We start from the raw sequence: 12,003 nt of genomic DNA, 5'->3' as shown, positions 1-12,003 counted from the left end.
ATGCACTGATTGTATCTGTCCGTGAGACCCTGAAGATGGAGGACGCAGCTGAAGCTGCGATGGAGGCGCAGGTACCCTTTGGCACTCACAAGCCATCCAGAGCGGCAAAGGTGTTTCCTTTCCCTGCTTCTTTTGACAGAATTGTCGCAAAAGAGTGGGGACGACCAAAACGCCCCCGTGGGGTTCCTAAGCACTTTGCTAGGTGTTACCCAATTCTTAAGAAGTGGACTGTCCCACCGGTGGTGGACCCTTCAGTTTCCAGATTAAACAAGGCAACCATGATTCCAGTTAAAGAGTCCCCGGCTGACCGGAAGGTTGAGGCTGTGGCCCTCACAATGTACACCTTAGCTGGTTTGGCAATGAGGTCGGTATTTACCATTGCCCTCGTGTTGCAAACTCTGACCGCGTGGGTTAAGCTCCTACGCTGTGACCTGGAGGGAGAACAACTCTGCCCCTGCCTTTGCTGAGCTGGCGGACCAGCTGGTCCAGGGGCTGCAGTTTATTTGTGATGCCTGTTTTGGATGCGGCTCCTTTGATGGCTTGCCTCTCTGTTTTGGCGGTGGTTGTTCAGCGTGTCATTTGGCTTAAATGCTCGTCTGCAGACCAGGCTTATAAAAAGGCCTTGACTGATCTTCCCTTTCAAGAAGATCGCCTGTTTGGAGCTACCCTGGATGACATCATTAAAAGTCTCACAGGGGAAAAAAGTACCTTTCTTCCACTGGCTACTAAGGGCAAGGACCCTCGTGGAAGACGTGGGCCCTCCTTTTCGGCTCATAAGAAATGTTTTCGTCCATCGGGATCGACTGACATCAGCGTGCGTGACTGGAGAGGAGGCGGGAAAGGCAGCGCTGTGGCCGGGAATGAGAGAGAGCGAGATGAGTCACCTCACCTCACCACCTGCTGTGAGTGACCTGTGTGACCTGACAGTCTCTCAGAAAGTCTGACACCCACGACGAGTGTGCCCACTGACCAGTGCACTGACCACCTGAGCGGTGAAGAGAGAGTAAGTGAAAGTTTAACCACTTCTGGACCGCAACCCCCTTACCAGGCCATCGGATCGGAGCCGAGCGCCAGGACCAGTCACCAGAAAAGTGAGTACACATCCCATAAGAGATGTCATGAAATTCAGAAATACAGAACCCCAACCGCCAAGTCACTATAACATCCGAACCTCGAACCGAATCCAAAAAGAAGGTGGGTGGGCGATACATTACTGATGTCCAGTTCTCCACCCCTCCTGGATATTTAATTCCACCAATCGGGCTTGTGTGAAAACTGGCAAATTGAAGACCTTTAACAGGAGATGGTCAAAAGGACATCGGGGATGAATCTTTACCCACAGCAATAACCGTACATTAAGTGGAGAAGCAGTGTACAACAGCTCTTACATGCCTGATAACAATCATTTGGCGGTGAGTAGATAACCAAAGGGGGAAACCCCAACTAAAGCACAGATCGAGCACTTAAGCACCTGTATGATTTTAAGTGGAAAGATTCATCACAGCAATACGATGATTTAATGGACATTTATTTATACTTGCACTGATTCAACAGGAATTGATGTTTTGATTTAACAGCACTTTATGATCTTCATGCATTTCTTATGAAGTTGATGATTTTTCATACATTTATAAATTTCTTGATATCATTATTTATAAGTTTAAGCAGCGCTGCAATCACAGTTTTATATAGTCTTCTTCCAATGACCCTTGGCTACAGCTCTGGTGCGTACCTCTTTTCAGGGTGTTCGGCACTTGGTCCCTCCAGTGTGGTTTCCTTTGCCGCCTTGGGACCTTAATTTGGTACTTTCGGTTCTCCATCAGTCTCCCTTTGAGAACCTTCAGGAGTTTCCCCTGCTTACGCTGTCCCAGATGGTGGCCTTTTTGGTAGCTATCACCTCTGCGTGCAGGGTGTCGGACTTGGCGGCGATATCCTGCCGTTCACCTTATCTGGTGATTCACAGGGATATGGTGGTGCTTTGCCCCTGTCAATCATTCCTTCCTAAGGTGATCTCTGATTTTCATTTGAATGAAGACATTGTGTTGCCTTCCCTGTGTCCCAGGCTTAAACATCTGAAGGAAATTGTCTTGCATGCCTTGGATGCGGTCCGGGCAATTAGGGTGTACGTGGCAGCTACAGAGTCTTTTAGGAAGTTAGACTCTCTATTTGTGCTCATGGATGGACCTTGTAAAGGGTTGTCTGCTTCCTCTGCAACCATTTCTAGATAGATCAGAGAGACGTTGGCTCAGGTCTATTCCATTAGGGGCCAGGTTCCTCCTTTCCCTGTCAAGGCGCACTCTACTAGGGCGCTTAGTGCCTCCTGGGCCTTCCCTCATCAGGCATCAGTGACGCAGGTTTGCAAGGCGACCACCTGGTCATCTGTGCACTTTTTTTTTTTACAAAGTTTTATAAAGTGGCATCTGCGGATGCTTCCTTTGGCCTCCTGTAGGGGGCAGTCTAACCGAGTGGTTAGGAATACCAGAAGCTGTGTCGGTCAAAGAACATCAGAGAAATTGATTTTAAGGTAAGTCAAAAATCCCATTTTTAAGTTTTTGATTGTAACATGACAAAATGTGAAACATTTCAAGGGGTATAAATACTTTTTCAAGGCACTGTAACCTTTAGACAGTTACCACATGGTCCTCTTAAATGAAACCTCAAATAAAGGGGAAAAAGAGGCACATCATGTCAAAGGTTAACACAACCACAACTCAAGATGTCATTGAACAAAAGGGGACAAAGCCATAGAGGAGTTCTCAAACTTACCTACACTTTAGTGAATTTTTTTAAGCAACCCGTATTACTGTTGGTGGCTTGGTATAAAGGTAAAGCAGAATTCACTAAGTGCTACCAAAAATTAATAGAGGGAGGAGAGGGCTTTTTCCAATGTAGCATGATGGCTTTCCTGGGGTAAAACAGTAGAAGGCCAAGAAGTATATGTTCCACCTTGGTAGAGACCCGGTCTTCCACGCAGCCAAGCAGACAATTTCTGGGTGAGGAAGAAAAAGTGGTGTGACAACAGCATTTACAACGTTGTTCAGAAGATAAGTGAAAAGTCTCCCAGTGAATGATCATATGCCAGCAGGAGGAAGAGTTCGCTAGGCTAAGCTTGGGGAGCCTACATGGCGTAAAATAAGCACTGTGTGCTATTTTAAATTGAATTAATCGATCCCTGACGGAGACAAGTTGTTTGAACGGCCTATCCTGGATCTCTTTCCAATCTTCCTGGTTCAGGTTAGGGATATCCATCTGACATTTGTGTCTGAGGTTAGAGAGCTCAGGGGTGGTAAAGGATAGAAGCTGGTACAATGCAGAAGTTGGCTTTGAAAGGCGATCTTTCTAGAAAGCTGATCGGTGGCTGAAAAAAATGATACCAGGTGCAGCTGCAGCTATGATCCTGGTATAACCGCTTGCCTCCGAGGGTGTATATACTGTATATGGCCTCTGGAAAGCAAGCGTCTAAAGTATACCCCCACATCACAAGGTCAAACCCTTGTGTCCTGGAGCTTTTGGAACAAATTTATGAAGCCCTCTTTACAAACATTATTTGTGTCTTGCATGTAGGTGATGTGTGTTCCAATGTGTAGGGCACTTTGGCTATGTGTCTGGGACATTGGGGATACACCTAAGCAACATCTGATTCACTTGACCATTAAGGCTTCTCTTTGGACCTGCCCTTGACAATGTCATTCTTGATTCATCTGGTGCTAGGACTGCGCACCTGCCTCAAAGCAGGAGATCTGTGGACGAGGCAGAAGAACCCCAAACTTCATCAACTACTGCAGTAGCACCTCCTAGGTGACCAAGATCTACCTCCACTCCAGCCACACATTTCAAAGCCAGAAGCCCTCTGTTTCATCTCCTCAGCCTTCTGCGTAAAGGTGTGCCTCCAATTACATGGGGGACCTGTTCATCGTATTGGGTCTCTTCATAATTTTACCACTGCCACACTGGAGTCTGCATGCGGCACAGGCGGTCGGTCGGGAGAGTCGGGACAGAGATCTTCTACATCTAGTGAGTGCAGTGACCAACAGTCTGACACACGTTCTGTATTCTGTTCTGTGATAATTGATAACAGTGAGCAACAAGAAACACTCTCTCTGACACACATTCTGTATCTGTTCTGTTCTGTAACACAGCCACCGAGGCCAAAACCACAGCTGCCTGGTGCCAGCCAGCAACCCAGTCCCACACAGTCCACCGTGTAGTGTACCAGCCAGCCAGCCACAGGCCCTGCCTGAGTCCTCCTCTTGACTGTACCAGCTCTCCAGCCACAGGCCCTGGGCCTGTATGTGCCAGGCCAGCCATCACACAGGGTGCCTGCCAACCAGCCAGTCACAAAAGGGTGCAAGCCAGCCACCAAAGCTTGATGACTGCCAGCCACGAAAAGGTGCCAGCCAGCCACCCACCCACCACACAGGGTGCCAGCCAGCCAGCCACTACAGGGTGCCAGCCAGACAGTCACCCACCACAGGGTGCCAGCCAGAAACACGGTGCCTGCCAGCCAGCCAGACAGCCACCCACAACAGGGTGCCAGCCACAACAGGGTGTCAGCCAGCCACCACACAGTGCCAGGCAGGCAGCTAGCCACCACAGGGTGCCAGCCAGCCACCCACCCACAACACTGTGCCTGCCTGCCTGCTAGCCAGACAGCCACCCACAACAGGGTGCCAGCCAGCCATTTTGTGTAAGCCTAAATTAGTGTCTGACTCTTTCTTGTTTCAATGGAGATAGAAAAATTAAAAGTGTGGTCTGGGAGTATTTCTCTTCTCCGTCGCCAGGAAAATCAGTAGCACTGTGCAACACATGCAAAAAAAATGTGAGCATGGAATCAATAACTGCAAAAACCAAAAATACGTCTAATCTTTGGGCCCATCTAAGAATTCATCGTCTTGAATTGTATAATGCAGCACAGAAAAAACAAAATGAATCACAAGGTGAATCATTCCTATCCCAGGCAACAATAACAGATATGTTTCAGAAAAAAAACAGGTGGCAAAAATCTGATGGAAGATCACAACTGCTGGACAGAGTAATCATTGAGATGATGGTCACTGATAACCAGCCATTTATAATAGTGTCTGACTCTGGATTTAAGCGGTTGATGTCCATAGTTGAGCCAAGGTACACACTGAAGAGTGACAAGTTTTATCTAACTGAAATGCTGCAAAAGATTCACCAAAAGGTCGTTGACAAAGTTAAGACTATGCTGTAACCAGAGAATGCTGGCAACTCACTCTCATTCACGACGGACTGCTGGTCAGGACAAACAGAATCACTAATGAGTCTTACATGCCACTACATTGACAGCGGATGGACAAGAAGGCATTTGGTGTTAAATACAAAAGTGATGCAAGGATCCCACACTGGGGAGTACATTAAAGAAAGGTTTCTAGACATGCTAGAAGAATGGGGAATCAGCAAAGACCGAGTGATGCTTGTGCTGCGAGACAGTGGAGCGAACATGGTTAAAAGTATGAGACTTGCTGAAGGGTCAGACCTCAGTTGCATGGCAGACACCCTCCAACTGGTGGTAAATGATGGTCTGTTACACCAGAAAGCTTTGCTGGACATTATTACCATGCTGAATAAGTGCGCAGGCCATTTCCACCATTCTGTTCTTGGCAAGCAGCGACTGAGGTGCATTCAGGAAGACCTTGGCCTACCCAAAAACAACCTGATACAGGCTGTTCCAACACGATGGAACTCAACGCTACACATGTTACAGAGGATGCTGGAGCAGAAGCGAGCTCTCACTATATATTCTGGTGAATATGGACTTGGAGGACATTCTTGCCGTACTGCAGATCAGTGGGATATAGTAGCCAACATTATAGAGACGCTCGTACCCATTGAGGAAGTGACACTGGAGGTGAGTGATTACGATTCATCTGTTTCCTCTGTGATCCCATGTGTGAGAGTCCTGAAGATGCTTCTTCAACAGAATGAAGGACCCAAAACACGTGGCATCAAAGCATGTAGGCAGGCCATGAGGGCAGCCTTGTCAAAAGGTTTGAGAAGCATGAGGAGAATAAAACTGTTGTGCTTGCATGTCTTTTGGATCCTCGATACAAGAACCATCCTTTCTCTTCTGATCATGTATAGGCCAAGGCAAAGCAATGGCTGACAGAAGATATTCAACAGAAGGTGCAGGAGGTTCCTCCTGACGAAAAGAAAAGTCAAGGACAAGAAGAGAAGATTTCTGATGTGGAAGAGCAGGATGCAGGAGAAAAATTTCCTAAAAGACAACGGACAGAAGAGAAAATTCATCGTGGTCAAATAGATGCAATGTTCAGCGTTTTATTGGGGCCCCATGCAGAGGATTCATCAGAATCGGCAATAATGAGCCTGGATGATGAACTTCATCTCTAATTGAAGGAACCAGTAGTTGACAGAAGAAGTGATCCTCTTCAGTGGTGGAAAGAAAATGAGGCACGCTACAAAAGACTTGTTTCTCATGCTAGAAGTTACTTTTCTGCTCCTCCTTCCTCAGTACCAAGTGAGCGTGTTTTTAGTGAAGTGGCAGCAATTTATGAAAAGAAAAGAAGCCGTTTAACTGATGAACATGCTGAAATGTTATGCTTTCTGCACTATATTATTGTTCTACTTAACTGGGAGTATTGATTTGAAAGTGTAGCTAGTCTATAGTAGTGTCTGTCCACCAGTCAACTGAGTCTGTCCAATCCACTGTCTACCTTGTGTCTATCTATTTTTTTCTAACAGTTTTGCACTGATTGCGCTTCGCTGCAGTCAGTGCAAAAGTGATAGAAAAAAAAAATAGACATAGACAGTGGATTGGAGTCAGTACCAGTGGACTATTGCTGCAGTAGAACACCACTCACTGCTGCAATAATTTTAAATCACTGCAGTAGTGCAGTAGTGATTTAAATGTATTCCAATGAGTGAGTGCCCTACTGCAGCGGTAGTACACAGTCCAATCCCCTGTGTAGCTGTTGCCCTGCTTTTCTTCTAGCAGTATTGCACTGACTGCAGTAGTTGCAGTGAGTGCCATACTGCAGTGCAGATAGTCCTCCACTGACTCCAGTCCAATCCACTGTGACATGTGTAGCTGTTGCCTTGCTTTTTTTCTAGCAGTATTGCACTGACTGCAGTAGTTGCAGTGAGTGCCATACTGCAGTGCAGATAGTCCTCCGCTGACTCCAGTCCAATCCACTGTGACATGTGTAGCTTTTGCCTTGCTTTTCTTCTAGCAGTATTGCACTGACTGCAGTAGTTGCAGTGAGTGCCATACTGCAGTGCAGATAGTCCTCCGCTGACTCCAGTCCAATCCACTGTGACATGTGTAGCTTTTGCCTTGCTTTTCTTCTAGCAGTATTGCACTGACTGCAGTAGTTGCAGTGAGTGCCATACTGCAGTGCAGATAGTCCTCCGCTGACTCCAGTCCAATCCACTGTGACATGTGTAGCTTTTGCCTTGCTTTTCTTCTAGCAGTATTGCACTGACTGCAGTAGTTGCAGTGAGTGCCATACTGCACACAGAGGTAGTCCTCCACTTACTCAGAGTCCAGTCCAGTCCAATCCACTGTGACATGTGTAGCTGTTGCCTTGCTCTTTTTATAGCAGTTGTGCAGTGTGTATGTGTATTTTATTGTGTAGCTCTTGTTGTTGCCTAGTTTTTTTCCTAGCAGTTTTGTGCTGACTGCACTGCAGTAGTGAATTAAAATGTTTATATTGCAGTGAGTCCACTGCTGCAGCATTAACGCACAGATGATGTGAAATGCTAATGGCCAACTCCTTGCAATTGAAGTTTTCCTTTCAGTTTTTATGCAGTTAAGGTGTGAAGAACGAGCACTTAATATTAAAAATATTAATAAATAAAGATTAACATGTTTGTTAAGAGATTTGAGTCGAAATTTGTGTTTTTTTGGGAAAATTTTACATGTGTGAAAATATCGGCCAATATCGGCTGATACCGATATGCGACCGGCAAAATATCGGCAACGAAAAAACTATATCGGTTGATCACTAATTTAAACTATAAAAAGCGTCAAACACACTTGAGTCCAAATATATATACAGCGGGTAAAATAAGTATTGAACACGTCACCATCTTTCGGCCTCATGCACACTGAACGTTTTTACAGCTGCTGTTTTTGGTGTCAAATGTTTTTTTTCTGCAGCCAATAAACTCCCCAGCATTTTATCCTGTGTGTCCATGCACACATAGGCTGTTATCAGCAGTTTGTGGCAGGGGTGTTTTCTGGCTGGAAAAAAAACCCTCAGAACTAGTGGGTTTTAAAAGAGCTGTTTTTAATAAAAGCTTAACCACCTGCTTAACGTCCAGGCCACTTTTTTCAACTTGGCACTGCTCGAATTTAACTGACAATTGCGCGGTCATGCAACTCCGTACCCAAACGGAATTTACGTCCTTTTTTCCCACAAACAGAGCTTTCTTTTAGTGGTATTTGATCACCTCTGCGCTTTTCATTTTTTGCGATATTAATAAAAAAAGAACAAAAATTTGCGAAAAAATTGACATTTTCTACTTTGACAGTTAAAAAATATCCAATATATTCAATTTTTGTCATATATTTAGGCCAAAATGTATTTAGCTACATGTCTTTGACAAAAAAATTCTCAATGAGCGTATTTTTAACCACTTTAAGACCGGAAGATTTTACCCCATTCCTGACCAGGCTATTTTTTGCGATTCGGCACTGTGTTACTTTAACAGACAATTGCACGATCGTGCGACAGTGTGGGGAAAAAAAGGACAAAATTAAATTTATGTCCTTTTTTTTCCCCCACAAATAGAGCTTTCTTTTGGGGGTATTTGATCACCTGTGCGATTTTTAATTTTTGAAAAAAAAGCGACAATTTTGAAAAAAAAAAAACAATATTTTTCACATTCTGATGCAAGCTATACATCTAAAGAAAACAAAACAAATAAGTTCAGAAATTAAGTTATCCGTAATAAAATGGAATAACATAGGGAAAAAGTATTGGACACATAAAGAAAGGGAGGTACAAAAAGGCATGGAAAGCCAAGACACCATCTGAAATCTATCAGTAATTAGAAACAATCCTGCCTCTTGTCAGTGAAAATTAATATCTGCCTATCTGATAATGCACCAAACTGCCATCGCCTGTATGCACGCTCACCATGCAAGACTCCATTGCTGAAGAAAAAGAATATTGAAGCTTGTTTAACCACTTCCCGTCCGCCCTATAGGCGATTGACGTCGGGAAAGTGGTTGCATTATCCTGACCGGACGTCATATGACAGCGGCAGGATAATGCGATCGGTGATGCGGCATGTCACACTGACACACCGCATCTCCGATCTCGGTAAAGAGCCTACTGATGTAGGCTCTTTATCATGTGACCAGCCATGTCCAATCACGGCTGGTCACATAGTACACAGGAAGAGCCGTTGATCGGCTTTCCTCAGTACGTGCCTGACAGGCACGAGTAAAGGAGCGCCGATCTGCGGCTCTCCTGACAGGGGGGGGGGTCTGCACTGGTAATCAGATCATTGATTACCAGTGCAGACCCTCGGGGGGGGTGCCACTAGAACCACCAGGGATGCCCACCCATGACCCCAGGGATGCCCACCCATGACCCCAGGGATGCCCACTATGGCCACCAGGGATGGCAATCAGGGTTCAGGGAGCCCGCCAGTGCCCTCCCCATCAGTGCTGCCCGCCAGTGCCCTCCCCATCAGTGCTGCCCACCAGTGCCCATCATTGCCATCTATCAGTGCCGCCCACCAGTGCCCATTATTGCCCACCAGTGCCGCCTATCAGTGCCCATCAGTGCCGCCCGTCAGTGCCGATTAGTGCCCATCAGTGCCACATATCAGTGTCGCCTATCAGTGCCGCATATCAGTGCCACCCCATCAGTGCCACCTCATCAGTGCCTGTCAGTGCAGTCTCATCAGTGCTCATCAGTGCAGGAAAAAAAATATTTATTTACAAAATTGTATAACATAAACAAAAAGACTTTTTTTTTTTTCAGACTTTTCAGTCTTTTTTTTATTTGTTTAGCAAAAAAGAAAAAACCTTGCGGTGATCAAATACCACCAAAAGAAAGCTCTATTTGTGGGGGGAAAATGACATAAATTTGGTGTAGGTACAGTGTTGCATGACCGTGCAATTGTCATTCAAAATGCAACAGTGCTAAAAGCTGAAAATTGGCCTGGGCAGGAAGGGGTGAAAGTGCCCTGTATTGAAGTGGTTAAAGTTTGCTGCAAAACATTTAGACAAGCCTGTGAAATACTGGGAGAATATAGTCTGATCAGATGAGACTAAATTGAACTATTTGGATGCAATAACATGCACCATGTTTTGGCACTAAACATCTCCCTAAAAACACCTCCATGCCAACAGTGAAGTTTGGAGGTGGGAACATCATGGTGTGAGGCTGTTTTTCAGCATACGGTACTGGCAAACTTCATATCATTGAAGGAAAGATGAATGGAAAAATTACATTCTTAATAAAAATCTTCCGCCATCTACCAGGATGATGAAGATGAAATGAGGGTGGACATTGCAGCAAGGCAATTATCCCAAACACAAAGCCAAGGAAACTCAATTTGTTTCAAAGAAAGAAAACAAAGCTCCTAAAACGTCCCAGCCATTAGCCTGACTTGAATCCAATAGAAAATCTATGGCAAGAACTAAAGATCAGAGTTCATAGAAGAAGCCCACAGAACCTTCCAAATTTGAAAACTGTTTTTGGCGAAAAATCTGCCAAAATCACACCTGAGCAATGCATGCGAATAGTTTCTCCATAGAGGAGGTGTCTTGAAGCTGTCATTACCAACACAGGATTTTGTGCGAAGTATATACATTTCAGTTAACGTGTTCAATACTTTTTTCATGTGTCCTTCCATTTTATTACACACTAGACATTAAGCCCGTTAAATTAACGGGCGCTAGAACATATGACTGACTGAGCGGCTCTCGCTTATCTCTTTTTTTTTTCTAACAACGCGAGAGCCGCATGACATAGCCAGCTCTGCACATAGCGTCCCTGTTGCCCTGCCATTATGGCTGTGATGCTCGGCTCCAGCCGTTCGAGTCCGTGTGCCTGCTACAGTGTATTCAGGTGGCATTGGCGAGGGGTGGGTCTGGTGGAGGTGGTGCCCAAGTGTGATATCATGGTGCAAGTGTGCTGAGCTGAGCCTCATGTGCAGGTCTGCAGGACAGGAGCAAGGCAAGACGGGAGCGGGACTGTCAGGGTTGTTTGGACTGGAGTGAACTGAAGGGACCACCTAGAGTCTGTCACTGTGACTCAGGAGGGGAGGTGTCGGTGATCTGTGCTGCTGCACACTGCTGTCAGTCTCACTGTGAGAGTCAGTTTCATGTGTTTTTGCACCCATTCAAATTTCTTGCCCTCCTGAGTCCTGTCCCTGATATCGAAAATAAAACAAATATGTTTTTTTGACTTAAAGAGGAACTACAGTCTGCTCACATAAATTGTAATAAAAACATCTTTGCCATTATGAAGCTTCCCTCCAGCCACATTGCATATTTTTTTTAATATACAGTGATTCTGTACTTGCCAAATATGCTGCAGAAATCTCCCTCCACTAAGTTTGGCTGCAGCCATTTTAACTGTGGGCAGCTGAAACTGCTGCCTGTTCACTTCCTGGATTTTTCAATCAGCTCTCGGGTGCTGCCGCTGCTATCTCGGGTAAGGGTTACCAGCAATGAACTCTTGAAGCTTCACAGCCGGTTCCCTACTGTGCATGCGTGGTGTTCCCTGCGCTTTTTAAACGACCTGGCGGCGGGGGGGGGGACCGAATGTCTGAATGACTTTGCCGCAGCAAACTCAGTCGGAAGCGGGTGCATGTCAAAACGACGTAACCGCTCCCCCCCACAAATGTGGCAGTTAACTTTGGGTGGAGGAGTAATCAAACCTTTTGGATGGAGCTCCGCTTTAACCACTTCTGGACTGGAAGGATTTGCCCCCTTACTGACCAGAATATTTTTTGAGATTCGGCATTGCGTTATTTTAACTGACAATCGCGCGGCTGTGC

The sequence above is a fragment of the Pelophylax lessonae genome, assembly GCF_965119305.1.
Source record: "Pelophylax lessonae genome assembly, chromosome: 2".
Classification (NCBI taxonomy): domain Eukaryota; kingdom Metazoa; phylum Chordata; class Amphibia; order Anura; family Ranidae; genus Pelophylax; species Pelophylax lessonae.
The sequence above is the reverse complement of the archived record's forward strand: the minus strand, read 5'-3'. Positions refer to the sequence as shown.